Source organism: Kogia breviceps, chromosome 13, assembly GCF_026419965.1.
Source record: "Kogia breviceps isolate mKogBre1 chromosome 13, mKogBre1 haplotype 1, whole genome shotgun sequence".
In the NCBI taxonomy this organism is placed as follows: Eukaryota; Metazoa; Chordata; class Mammalia; order Artiodactyla; family Physeteridae; genus Kogia; species Kogia breviceps.
The window spans coordinates 43,872,743-43,885,590 of NC_081322.1; the positions used below are offsets into that span (position 1 = coordinate 43,872,743).

Below are 12,848 nucleotides of genomic sequence, written 5' to 3' on the forward strand. Positions count from 1 at the left end.
GGAATCTTCCCGGACAGGGCCATGAACCCGTGTCCCGTGCATTGGCAGGCGGACTCTGAACCACTTCGCCACCAGGGAAGCCCCAGATATATTTTTAAAAAGAAGCAAAATACTGCAGATACTGTTGAAGCCTCCACCCCTCCACGAGTCTATCTGCCTCCCCACTTCCCTCCTTTCTGCAGAGGGTACCTCTACTCAGAGGTTGGTGTATATCATTCTCATGCATGGCTCATCAGTACATATTTACACTTTTTACTATACAATTGTGTATATTTTACCATTTCATTTTACTATACATGTAACAAATATTTTACCAAGTATATATTTATTTGTAAAATCATTGGTGATATACTGTACATATAATTTTCAAATTTTATCTTTTCACTCAGTATTATATCTTTCAGATGTTTTTCATGCTTACTCACCTAGTTAAAGATCACTTCTTCTCCAACTCTGGTAAATAAGTTGTTTTTTTTTTTAATATTCAGCCTATCATATGTCTAATTAAAATACAATAAAAAAGGATTATGTGATAAAACAAAGATGATAACGTGATAAAACAAAGATGTATTAAAACACAAGTCTACATTTAGCAGATAAAAATTACTCTAACTTGCTATAAATTTTCTTTAGAAAACAATTAATGAGTAGTAACAAATAGTTTGCCAGCTTACTCTGGTAGAGCATAACTCCTCACCCCTTCAGTGAGGGCTACATTGTGACTCCCTTCCAAAGAGTATGGATGGGGGTGGGAAGGTGTGAAAGAGGAACTTTACACTATAGAAATCTGACAGGTACTAGCACAGCTAGGTGATCAAGGTCAACATCGTCCATGATGTCATGTTGATAGCATGTATCCCTGATATGATGTGATAAAAAGGACACTTTACCTTTGCGATCTTTCTTCGCAAAACACATAACCACAGTACATCCATGGGGAAAAAGCATTGGAAATACTTAATGTGAGGGACATTCTACAAAATACCTGAACAGTAGTCCTCAAAACTGTCAAGGTCATTAAAACAAGGAAAGCTTGACAAACTGTCACAGTCTAGAGGAGCTTAACGAGACGTGACGACTAAATGCAACGTGATATCTAGATGGGATCCTGGAACAGAAAAGTGATATTAGGTACAAACTGAGGAAATTCAAATAAAGTTTTAAGTCTAGGTAATAATATTATATTAAGGTTGGTTTATTAGTTGTGACAGATGAACACAGTAACGTAAGATATTAACCATAGGGGAAAATGGGTCCACCATATTCAGAAACTCTCTGTACTATCTGTAAATCTAAAACTATTCTAAACAAAACATTTATTTTTTTAAAAAAGGCTTTTGAGAAAATTTAACATAACCAGGGAAATAAACATTTACTTAAATACCCATGCCTAGAAAATGAAACAAAACAACAATTGACCATATATGTAAGCCTTTATTTTGGGATTTTCTATTCTGATCCATGATCTATATGTCTCCTAATGCAATACCATACTGTCTTAATTATGTAGTTTTATAGAAAGTTGTGCAGTCAGGTAATATAAGTCCTCCAACTCTGTTCTTTCTTGAAGCTTTTTTGGTATTCCAGGCCTTTTGCTTTGCCACTTATTTTTGGATCACCTTGTCAACTTTTTCAAAAAAGACTATAAAGATTTTAATAGAGATTACATTAAATATATACATCAATTTGGGGAGACCTGATATCTTAAAAATATTGAGTCTTACAATCCATGAATATAGAATGGGTTTCTATTTTGTTATAGAACTCCTTTAAATGCTTTCAGTAATCTTTTTAGATTTCCGTTTACAGGTCATTCAGTTCTTTTATTAAATTTATTCCTAAGTATAGTATTTCTTTTTGATGTTATTGTGAATGAAACTGTTTTCTCAATTTCAGTTTTTGATTGTTTTTGCTAGTATTATGAAACATAATTGTGTTTTTAATTTTGATTTTATATCCTGTGACCTTTCAAACTTGTTAACTAATTCTAGATTTTGTTTTGTCTTATTTTTTTTGAGGTTCCTTAAGATTTTCTACACACAGGACCATGTTGTCTGCAAATGAAGACAGTTTTACTTCTTTTTTTTTCGATATATGCTTTTAGTTTATTTTTCTGGCCTGATTGCACTGTCTAGAACCTCTCACACAGTATTGAATAGAAGTGATGAGAGTAAACATCTTCTCTTTGTTCCTGATCTAAGTGTGAAATCATTCAATCCTTCACTATTAAGAATTGTCAGCTTTTCTTAGATGCCCTTTGTGACACTGACAATGTTTCCTACAATTCCTAACTTGCTGAAAGTATTTTTTAACTCGTAAGTGGATATTGGATTTTTTTCAAATGCTTTTCTGATTCTACTGAGATGGCCAAGTGGTTTTGTCCTTTATTCCATTGATATTGTGTATTACACTATTTGATTTTTTTTGGATGTTAAACCAATTTTGTATTCCTTGGGAAAAATCCCACTTGGACATGGTATATAATCCTTTTGCTATGTTGGCTAGATTTGCTAATATTTTATAAAAGGATTTTTGTATCTATATATTTATTTAGGATATTTGTTTACAGTTTTCTGGCTTCAGGATGAGTTGGAAGGTGTTTCTTCCTTCTCTGAAAGAGTTTGTGTTTGGTTGGTATCATTTTTCTCTTTAAATATTATGTAGAATGTATAGTGAGGTCACCTGGATCTGTTTTTTTTTTTTTTTTTTTTTTTTTTGTGGGAGGCTTTTTAATTACTAATTTTATTCCTTCACTTGTTATAGGTTTATACAGATTTTCTATTTCTTCTTGTGTCTCTTTTGGTAATAAGTATATTTGTATCAGTATGTCCATTTCATCTAAGTTGTTTAATTTGTTGACATAAAGTAGATTGCAATATTTTCTTATAATCGTTTCAGTTTCTGTTGGAGAATTACTAATGCCCCTTCATTCATTCCTGATTTTATTGATTTGTGCTTCTCTCTTTCTTGCCTTTGTCAGTGCAACTCTTTATAAATTTTAACTTTTTAAAGAACCAACTTTTGGTTCCACTGATTTTCTCTATTGGTTTTCTGTTTTCATTGCTTTCAGCAGTAATCTCTATTATTTCCTTGTTTTTAGTATTATTATTTCCTTGTTTAGAAGCTTAGTCATTTTAGATCTTTATTTCTTTCTAATGTAAGTGTTCAGAGCACTAAATTTCCCTCTAAGCACTACTTTAGCTGCATTCCCCTTTTGATATGTTGTGTTTTCCTTTTCAAGTAATTCAAGATATTTTCTTATTTTCACTGTGATTTCTTATCTCATCTTTGTGTTATTTATAAATGTGTTGTTTAATTTCCAAATATTTGGGATCTCTAAAAATTTTTTCTGTTGTTAATTTCTAATTTAATTTAATTGTGCTCAGAGAACATATTTTATATGATTTCAATTCTTTTAAATTTATTGAGACATTCTATGGCCTAGACTATGGTCTGTTTTGGGAAATGTTCCGTTAGTCCTTGAAAAGAATGTGTATTCTGCTGTTTATGGGTGGAGTGTTCTATAAATGTCAGGTGAAGTTGATTGAGGTGTTCAAATCTCCTATATCAGTATTGATTTTCTGCCCAGTTCTATCAATTGCTAGATGTAGGGTATTGAAATCTCCACCTGTAATTATTGAACTGTCAATTTTTCCTTTCAGTTCTGTATATATTTATGTATTTTGAGGCTCTAATATTAGGCATATATACATTTATAACTTCCATATATATTGACCCTTGTATCATGAAATGCCCTTCTTTGTCACTAGAAATATTTTTTGTCTTAACTTCTGTTTTGCCTGATGTTCGTATAGCCACTCCAGCTTTTTTATGGCTACTAAATGTATGGTATATCTTTTTTCACCCTTTTACTTTCAACCTAATTGTGTCTTTAAATCCAAATTATGTCTCAATTTGTTTTTTATCATTGGTCAACTTTTTTATGGTCCTGAAATGTTTGTTTTTAACAACTTTGTCCAGTTTTATGCTTTTCTTGGTGGGGGAGAGGATTCTTCAGTGTCTTCATGCTGCCACATCCAGAAAGCCAAGCTTTCTGTTTTACAAAAAAAAAAAAAAAAAAAAAATTGCTTCTCATAAAAAAGTTAAATAATGCATAGAGGGATAAAGAATAAAAATGAATTCCTCTGTATCTTTACTACAGCTACTATTATCCTCAATTGTTGTTCATACTCTCTTAATGCATTAACATGTACTTTTATATTAAGAGGACCACACGTTACAGAATGTTTTACAGCCTTTTTCATTCACCAAGATAGTGGGTAGGTATTTCAGTGTCAGTGTGAATAGATTTACATCATCCTTTTTAATGCCTGGACAGGGTTCCATTTTATGACACAATTGTTCTAAAATTTATTAGCCAGTCCCTTACTGAAGAGTTTTTAAATGGCTTCCTCTTTTCTTTCTCATTTTACAAACAACAATGTGATAAATGTACATCTTTGTGCAAATGTCTAGGTATCTTCTCAGGATAAATTTTTACAGGAAATATTATCAGTTTTCAGGGTGTGATCATTCTGACTTTGGGGATATTTCTTTAAATCACCCTCCAATTTATATCCCTTCCATCAATGCATATATATAGCTATTTTGCAATATTCATAAGCTCTGGGCATTATTCATTATTCCTGTTTCCCAAGCTAATAATTGGCATTGATAATTTATTCCTACTTTTGTTTGTGTTTGATTGCTAATGCTATTGAACATTTTTTGTTTCTATTGAATATTTGTATTTCTTTTTCTGTATGAATTTCCCATTTTCTATTCTTTGCCCATTTTTTTTTTCTATTGGTATTTTTCGTCTTTGTTAGGACTTCTTCTCATTTACCATGTATTTTATCTGTTATTTCCCTTTCCCACTTTTTTCATGTCTTCAACTTTATATATATATTTTTGCCTTTTAAAAAAACGACTTTATTTTTATGGCAGAGCGCAGGCTATGTAGTCAAAGTGCTGAGGTTCCAATTCTAGCTGGCCAAGTATAAGCTATGTGACAATAGAAAATTAGTGATTCTATGCCTCAGTGTCCTCCTATGTAAATTGTGAGTTATGCTAGCACCTACCTTGTAGACACTATGTGAATGTTAAATGTTATAATAATTGTAAAACATTTTGAATACTGCCTATGAGTATTAATGAGTCTTAGCTATTATTATTGCTATGTAATAAAATCTATAATTTTTTTTCTGATGTTCAGGTTTTCATAGCCAGGCTTACCCTAAAATTTTGTGATCTAAATGTGCTTGGGAAGGGGGAAGGGGCAAGATAGGGATATGGGATTAAGAGAAACAAACTACTATGTATCATATAAATAAGCAACAAAGATATATTGTACAGCACAAGGAAATATAGCCATTATTTTGTAGTAACTTTAAATGGAGTATAATCTATAAAAATACTGAAACACGATATTGTATACTTGAAACTAATATAATATTATAAATTAGCTATATGTCAATAAAAAAACTCAAAAAATTGTTCTAGAGCAGTCTAAGATTTTAGATATATTTACGCACACTTTGTTTCAGTGCTTCTATAGCATTAATATTTATATACTTATGTATTCAATCTATTTGTATTCATTTTGGTGAATGAGACGTCTATCAGGAGTTTACTTTTTTTCCAAATGACTGGCCATTTTGTTGATCATCTATTTTATGAAACAATTACCAAATAATTTAAGAATTTGTTGCATAGTACACTTTATCTTAGTAATTTGAAATGCCTGCTTTTTTTTTTTACCATCTTTATTTAGTTTTTTACCATCTTTAGTTTTATAATTGCTCCACACTGGTGTCCTATCTTCTGCTGCACAACAAAGTGAATAAGGTATACATATACACATATCCCCATATCTCCTCCCTCTTGCGTCTCCTTCACACCCTCCCTATCCCACTCCTCTAGGTGGACACAAAGCACCGAGCTGATCTCCCTGTGCTATGTGGCTGCTTCCCACTAGCTATCTATTTTACATTTGGCAGTGCATATATGTCCACACCCCTCTCTCACTTCTTCCCAGTTTACCCTCCCCCCTCCCCGTGTCCTCAAGTCCATTCTCTACATCTGTGTCTTTATTCTTGTCCTGTCCCTAGGTTCTTCAGAACCCCCACCTTGTTTTTTTAGATTCCATATATATGTGTTAGCATACGGTATTTGTTTTTCTCTTTCTGACTTACTTCACTCTGTATGACAGTCTCTAGGTCCATCCACCTCACTACAAATAACTCAATTTTGTTTCTTTTTATGGCTGAGTAGTATTCCATTGTATGTATGTGCCACATCTTCTTTATCCATTCATCTGTCGATGGACACTTAGGTTGTTTCCATGTCCTGGCTGTTGTAAATAGAGCTGCAATGAACATTGTGGTACATGACTCTTTTTGAATTATGGTTTTTCTCAGGGTATATGCCCAGTAGTGGGATTGCTGGGTCATATGGTATTTTTAGTTTTTAAGGAACCTCCATACTGTTCTCCATAGTGGCTGTATCAATTTACATTCCTACCGACAGTGCAAGAAGTTTCCCTTTTCTTCACAACCTCTCCAGCATTTATTGTTTGTAGATTTTTTGATGATGGCCATTCTGACTGTAGATTTGATTTGCAAAATGCCTGCTTTGTATTCAGTTGAATTCTCACATATAGTTTAGCCTAACTCTGGACTCTCTGTTTTGTTCTAATTATGTCTGTCTACTTCTGCATTGGGATCATGTTACTACTATTTAATTATTGAAACAATCTTAATACATTTATGTCTGCATGATCTTATTTTCTCATCCATAAAATTATGAAAATATCAGTACCTATCTCAGAGAGTTGCTTGAAATTTAATATATATATATATTTTTTAAAAAATTTTATTTATTTTTGGCTGCATTGGGTCTTCATTGCTGCACTCAGGCTTTCTCTAGTTGCAGCGAGCAGGGGCTACTCTTCATTGCGGTGCACGGGCTTCTCATCGCCGTGGCTTCTCTTGTTGCAGAGCATGGGCTCTAGGCACACGGGCTTCAGTAGTTGTGGCTCACAGGCTTAGTTGCTCTGCGATGTGGGATCTTCCTGGACCAGGGCTCGAACCCGTGTCCCCTGCATTGGCAGGGAGATTCTTAACCACCGTGCCACCAGGGAAGTCCCTAATATATGTTAATTATTTAGAAAAGTTGCTTGACACATGTAAATTTTTCAATACATATTAGAAGTTGTTATAATCATTACTGTGAAAAAGTAGTTTTATGTCTAGACTGATAGATTGGGACAATAAGACCCTCCAGTGAATCATACTCCTGTGTCCATGGCCCTTTGCAATGTGAATTTCTTATTCTTCATCAAGAAATGGAATCTGTTTTCCCACCTCTTAGATTGGAATGGGCCTGTGTCTTGTTTTGACCAATAAAATAGTAGAAGGGACCTTGTATGGTTTGTATGCCTGGATCCTGAGAGGCCTTAAAATATCTGCTTTTACCCTATAAGAAAATTTGGATAGGATAATTGAGGTGCCTTGGGTGGCTGTCTTGGATAACCACTAGACACATGAGTGAAGGCATTTTGGACCATCCATTCCCAGAAAAGCTCTCAATCCCAGAAACTGCGTGAGTGACCCCAGGTGAGATTAGCAGAAAGACTGTTCAATGGAGTGCAGCCCAAACTGCAGATTTGTGAGCCAATAAATGTTATTTTAAGCCTCAGTTTTATTCCTTTCAAATGCCACAGTAGGTAACTAGAGCCTTTAATTTCCCATTTTAAAGTTAAACAATTACTTGTATCTCTCAACTGGAATTTCTCATTCTTCAAGAATATTTTACTTTCTTTTCTATAATTTCTGTTTGAATCTGTATTTCAGTCATCATTCTGGCAGCACAAATGTCTATGAAGATATAGAAAAAGACTCAATAATACCTAAAATAAAAATTGACAAATTATTGGGTGATCTGTGAACATTTTTTATACTAATTAAATAGGGAACAGAACTATATTTAGAACCATTAATGGTTCATCTGTGCTTCACCTGGTCATCTGAAACTGAAAGACGGCCAGCCTTATTGTCAGCCATTACACCCTCCCAGTCCCACTATCTAGAAACCTGGTATCAGTACCAAATAAATCATGTTATTCTGCCCAGAAGTTTGTCAGTTTTATTTGTAATATTAATTCAGGTTGATTACAAAAGACAAATGCAAACCTCTGCTGCTTTAGGAAATAAACCAGAATAAAATATAATAATCAGCACTTCCAAATTAGGAGCTATTATTTTCATGTGGCCAAATCTATTTAATTATGTTTCTCTATTATGTGTGAGAGATGTTCTGAAGTCTAAGAGTTTAAGTATTTTCACATACAGCTTTCCTTCTGTACTATGACCCTTACTTGGTGTGTGACATATTTTATTTCAGAATTTAGGAAAAATAATAACTGAAAACTTTACAAAGTCAAGAAGAAAGTTAAGACCAACACATAAATGAGTAGATTGGAATTTTCCATGAAGTAGTTCCTGAAATAAAGACAATCAGAAATACTGCTCTCTGGCATATCTAAAACAAACAGACAAAAACCTAGGGAATAATAAGCAAAGTTAATAATGATAAATTGTTTGGCAACAGCTACAGAAAAGATGGCCTAAGAATTCAACCAGAGGACATGTCATTTTGAACTTTCGTGTTGGATAAAAAAAGAAAATAAATTGGCTGGAATTAAATCCCCCAAATTGAAAATTTCTCATTTCTCCAATTTTCAGTTAGTAGAATTATCTTGTATAGAGAAATATTATTTAAAATAATAGTGAATACAGTTCTGCTCTTTATGACAATCGATGTTTCTTATTATTTTTCTAGATGTCAATCATGAGAAAGTTCTTTTTGTAATTTATCTGAGAAAGTACCATCCCATATTCTTCTAAATGGAGATGAGATGGCAATGTGTTTTTTTCCAGTCTCACTAAGGAAAACCTTGAGGGGACCACAATATAATTAGATATATTGATTTTCTGCCACAGATACCTTTCCCAGCAATGAATGTCACACCATTCTCTCTATTTGTTTAACATAGTAAGAGAGATTAGCAGTAGGATAGAGGCCAGGGCAGTCGCTCCAGTCTGTCATACCTCGTATGATCCATGCATCCTAACATATAAAAGTGTGCATCACGTACTTGGCATGACACTTGGTTCTCAGGCCTCTAGGGGTGTGTGTGTGCGTGCGTGCATGCATGCGCACATGCTTGAAATCATTTATAATAGATGTGTCTGTATATCTAAACCAGCACATAAGAACTCAGAAGAATTTTTGTGGTAACTTAAAAATTTGTATAGCATTTTATAATTTGCAAAGTGCATTAACATCAACCATCTCGTTTTACATTTTCCTACCTCGAATGTATTTTGAGGAAGTAATTGCCTCACACTTTGGAGAGATGACTGTGAACAAGAAAGGCTAAGTGAGATGTCCAAGGTTATAGGGAGAAGGAGGAGCATGGGTGGGACACCTGAATTCCTTTACCCAATGCCATGCTGGCCCCAGAGATAGAAAATATATTTTTATGATACTCAATGGGTGAAACTGAATAATGCTACTCTTCTCTTTACTACTTTTTTCGAAGTACATTTCTTTGAGAAACATGTCCAGTGTAACCTGGGTAGCATTATATACATATATATAAGGATTAAATTTCATTACTATATAGCATATATTCTATTATTCTGAATAGTAATACCCATTAAAAATAAGGTTCTTAAATGCCATTGGCTTATCCAATTTTGAGAGAGTTCTGGTATAGTACACTGCACACTTTCCTTCTAAACACACACACATACCACACACACACACACACACACACACACACACACACACTCCCCACATACACCCTATATAGTGTATCAGAAGTTAATAAGTATTAATTAATCAAGCTCTTTAGGCTTAAATATCCAACCAAATACCTGTCTAATTTACTGTAAAGTAAAAATATCGGAATTTGTGTTGCTCCCACCTATCACACATATTTTTTTTTCATGGAAAAGCATTTGGATTTTGATACTTTAAACGTTTTTGAAAATGTTAATAGATACAAACTGTACTTGGAGCTGGGTGACAGACATGCTTTCAACATATTGGATTTTTATCCGAGAATGTGACTTTTTCCGAAAACCATTCAATCTCAGACCTTTTGCCCCAGGTAGTTTTCATGGGAATGCACGAAAAAGAAGCAGGGCCACAGTCCCCATGGGAGACTGTAGTTTCTTTAAAAGAGGCTGCTGTCACTTCCTGTGAAGTTCATAAAGTCCCTCTCCCTTTGCTTAGTCATCCAGAATGAAGCCTGGTGAGTCAGGCTTTCTTCCTCTTCCTTGCTGCTCCGATTCTGCCTTCAGTCAGACTTGTCAGGAATATTAAGGATGGCTTTACTGGCCATGACCCTCTCTTCCAAACTGCAAAGGAAAATTCCTTTAAATTCTGTGGAAAAGCTTCTCTCCTGAGTCAAATACAACATAAAAATATGCTGCTGCTCCTGGCTGGGCCACCTGCTTCACGGCAGAGTGCTGGGATGTCCAAGAGCACTATCTGTTGTTCCTGTGCCCGGGGAATGAAGGCATTTCTAATGTCATCAGTGGTGTCCTGGCTGATGGCAGAAGAATGACCTGGTGCTGGAGGTGATGTCTCTTATCATCTTGTTACCGAATTAAGTCATATGGACCCTGCTTAGGCCCAAGCCTGGCCGAGGCTCTCTGCCTTGGAAGGGGAAGGTTCTTTTTCTGTTCAGGTTGAAGTAGGTGAATAACAAAACCGAAGGTGAGATGGACACAGCACAAGCTTTATTCAGTGGCCAAAGAATGGAGAAGCAGTTCACAGATCAACTTCCTACCCACCTGGCAAGAGAGATTTAACTTTAGAGTAAAGACAAAGGGAGGAGAAGTGAGGCTAATGATGGGGAGGCATATGCATTAGTCTGCTGGAGAAGGGACAGGGCTATTTTGAGGGAGTGGTATACCACCCCATTTTTATCCTTTTTTGGTCCTTAATGTCTGGTCGTGGCCACTGGTAGGTGTGTCATTTAATATGCTAATATAGTAAAATCCATGTATAATGAGATTCAGGATCTGTTAAAGGTCAGATTCATTGCCATCTTGGTCCCAGCTGGTTCCTTCTGTTTTTTTTTTTTCTTTTTTTGTGTGTAGCTTCTATTCTTATCTCTGGACCCTTTAACTTAAAGATTTATGTTCACTCCTGCTAAAGGTGGGGAGTTGGCAGGTTTTGAGCAAGGACACTCCTGCTAAAGATGGGGGTTGATGGGTTTTGAGCAGCTTTGGCAACGATCTCTCTCAAATAGAGCACACCGTTTCCCTTGGCTCTTAACGAACTGCACCATTGTAGCATTATACTTCACCTCTACCACCACCTCTGACAAAGCTCTGCCACTGAATGGTAGTGTCCAATGGGCAGAATGAGGACACAGTCATCAGATAAGCCTCCTTTGGCCAGGGCAAGCTAGCAGTGCGTGCCAGTGTTGACCACCAGATGCTTTCTACTTCAGTGCTGGCAGGGCAAAACCAGCAAGGGCCTGGAGTCCAGGGAGGTCTGCAAGGCTGCTTTGGGTGAGGAGAAGATTTGTGATCACTGCCAGTAGATGGGTGCTTCCTTCCTGCATCTGTGCAGAGATGATAGAAAATGTACATACAGCTTTTAAACAAATCATTGGTCATATAAGTAAGAATGATTTCATCTTCTGTGTGTGGGTTGGATATAAAACACCTGTTTAATTTTAACCATCATTATTGTGAGCCAGCCTTGTGGAAGTGGGAGAGAGCCATCTGCTCCGGAAAGGTGGTTATGGGTAACATAATGAAGCTTCATTTGGCCAGCACTGATTGGGGCAGAATTGCATGGTGATCATGACAGCTTGGAGATCGGGAACATTGGGTTTGAATAGGAACTCTCCCACTTACTACCATTGTAAACTCAGACAATTGTTTAACCTCTTTTGGTCTTTGTCCCTTTATCTACAAAGTGAAGATAGATAATGATATCTACTTCATAGAGTTCTTGTGAGGATTAAATAAGAACATGCATGTATAGCATCATGCCTGGCCCATAATAAGCATTCAATAAATGGTTGCTATTACAAGAAATTTGGCAACAATTTCATAAGCAAGATTTATTAATGATTCAAGAGCTCATAGATAATTTAAAATCATTTTTGAAACCTTTGTTCTTTGCTATAAAACTTAATATAAACACTAATAATGTGAATATTCCTGTCTGTTACAATGTCACTCTTAGAGTTATTATGGGAATTTCCAATCCTACATTTCTTCCTTCTTTCCTAGTCCAAGCTTCTGCATATTTTGCCAAATTCCGCCAAATTATGACTACTTCACTTTGTTTGCTACTCCTACTCAGTGTCTCAAAGTACTGATCTCTGCCAACTTGATTTTCCACACCCCCTTTGCCAATTGTTTTCTGAAAAGATACGGCTAATGGGAGACAAAAATGGGAAACTGGAGGACTAAGGGAGAGAAGCTGGGTTACTTCTTTGCCATCTCCCTTGGCTTTGGGCTGCATTTCTAGCATAATCTGAGTCTCCATTATTTCATCTCTTTCTGGCCGACCTCTCTGTGGTCACAGTTTCCACCGGGCAGGTCTCTGAGTGACTGCTCCTCTGTGGGTTCAGCTTCTGTCTGGATGCTCTGTATTCAAGCCTTTGGTAGAATCACCTCCTTTGTCTCTCCAGATCTAGAAGAAATTTCAGCTGATACTAATCTCTGCGTGTTGACACTAAACTCTGAGTATCCTCACCATTCCCTCACTGTCTTTGGCTCCTCCTTTTCCTTTGTAACTAGTGGCCTCTATTA

The 12,848-nt window shown here is 35.7% G+C and overlaps 1 pseudogene; it reads right to left on the reverse strand.

Moving 5' to 3' along the window:
- Positions 1-10,243: 10,243 nt before the first annotated feature.
- LOC131767803 (CWF19-like protein 1 pseudogene) lies at positions 10,244-12,582 on the reverse strand (annotated as a pseudogene).
- Between the last annotated feature and the right edge of the window lie 266 nt (positions 12,583-12,848).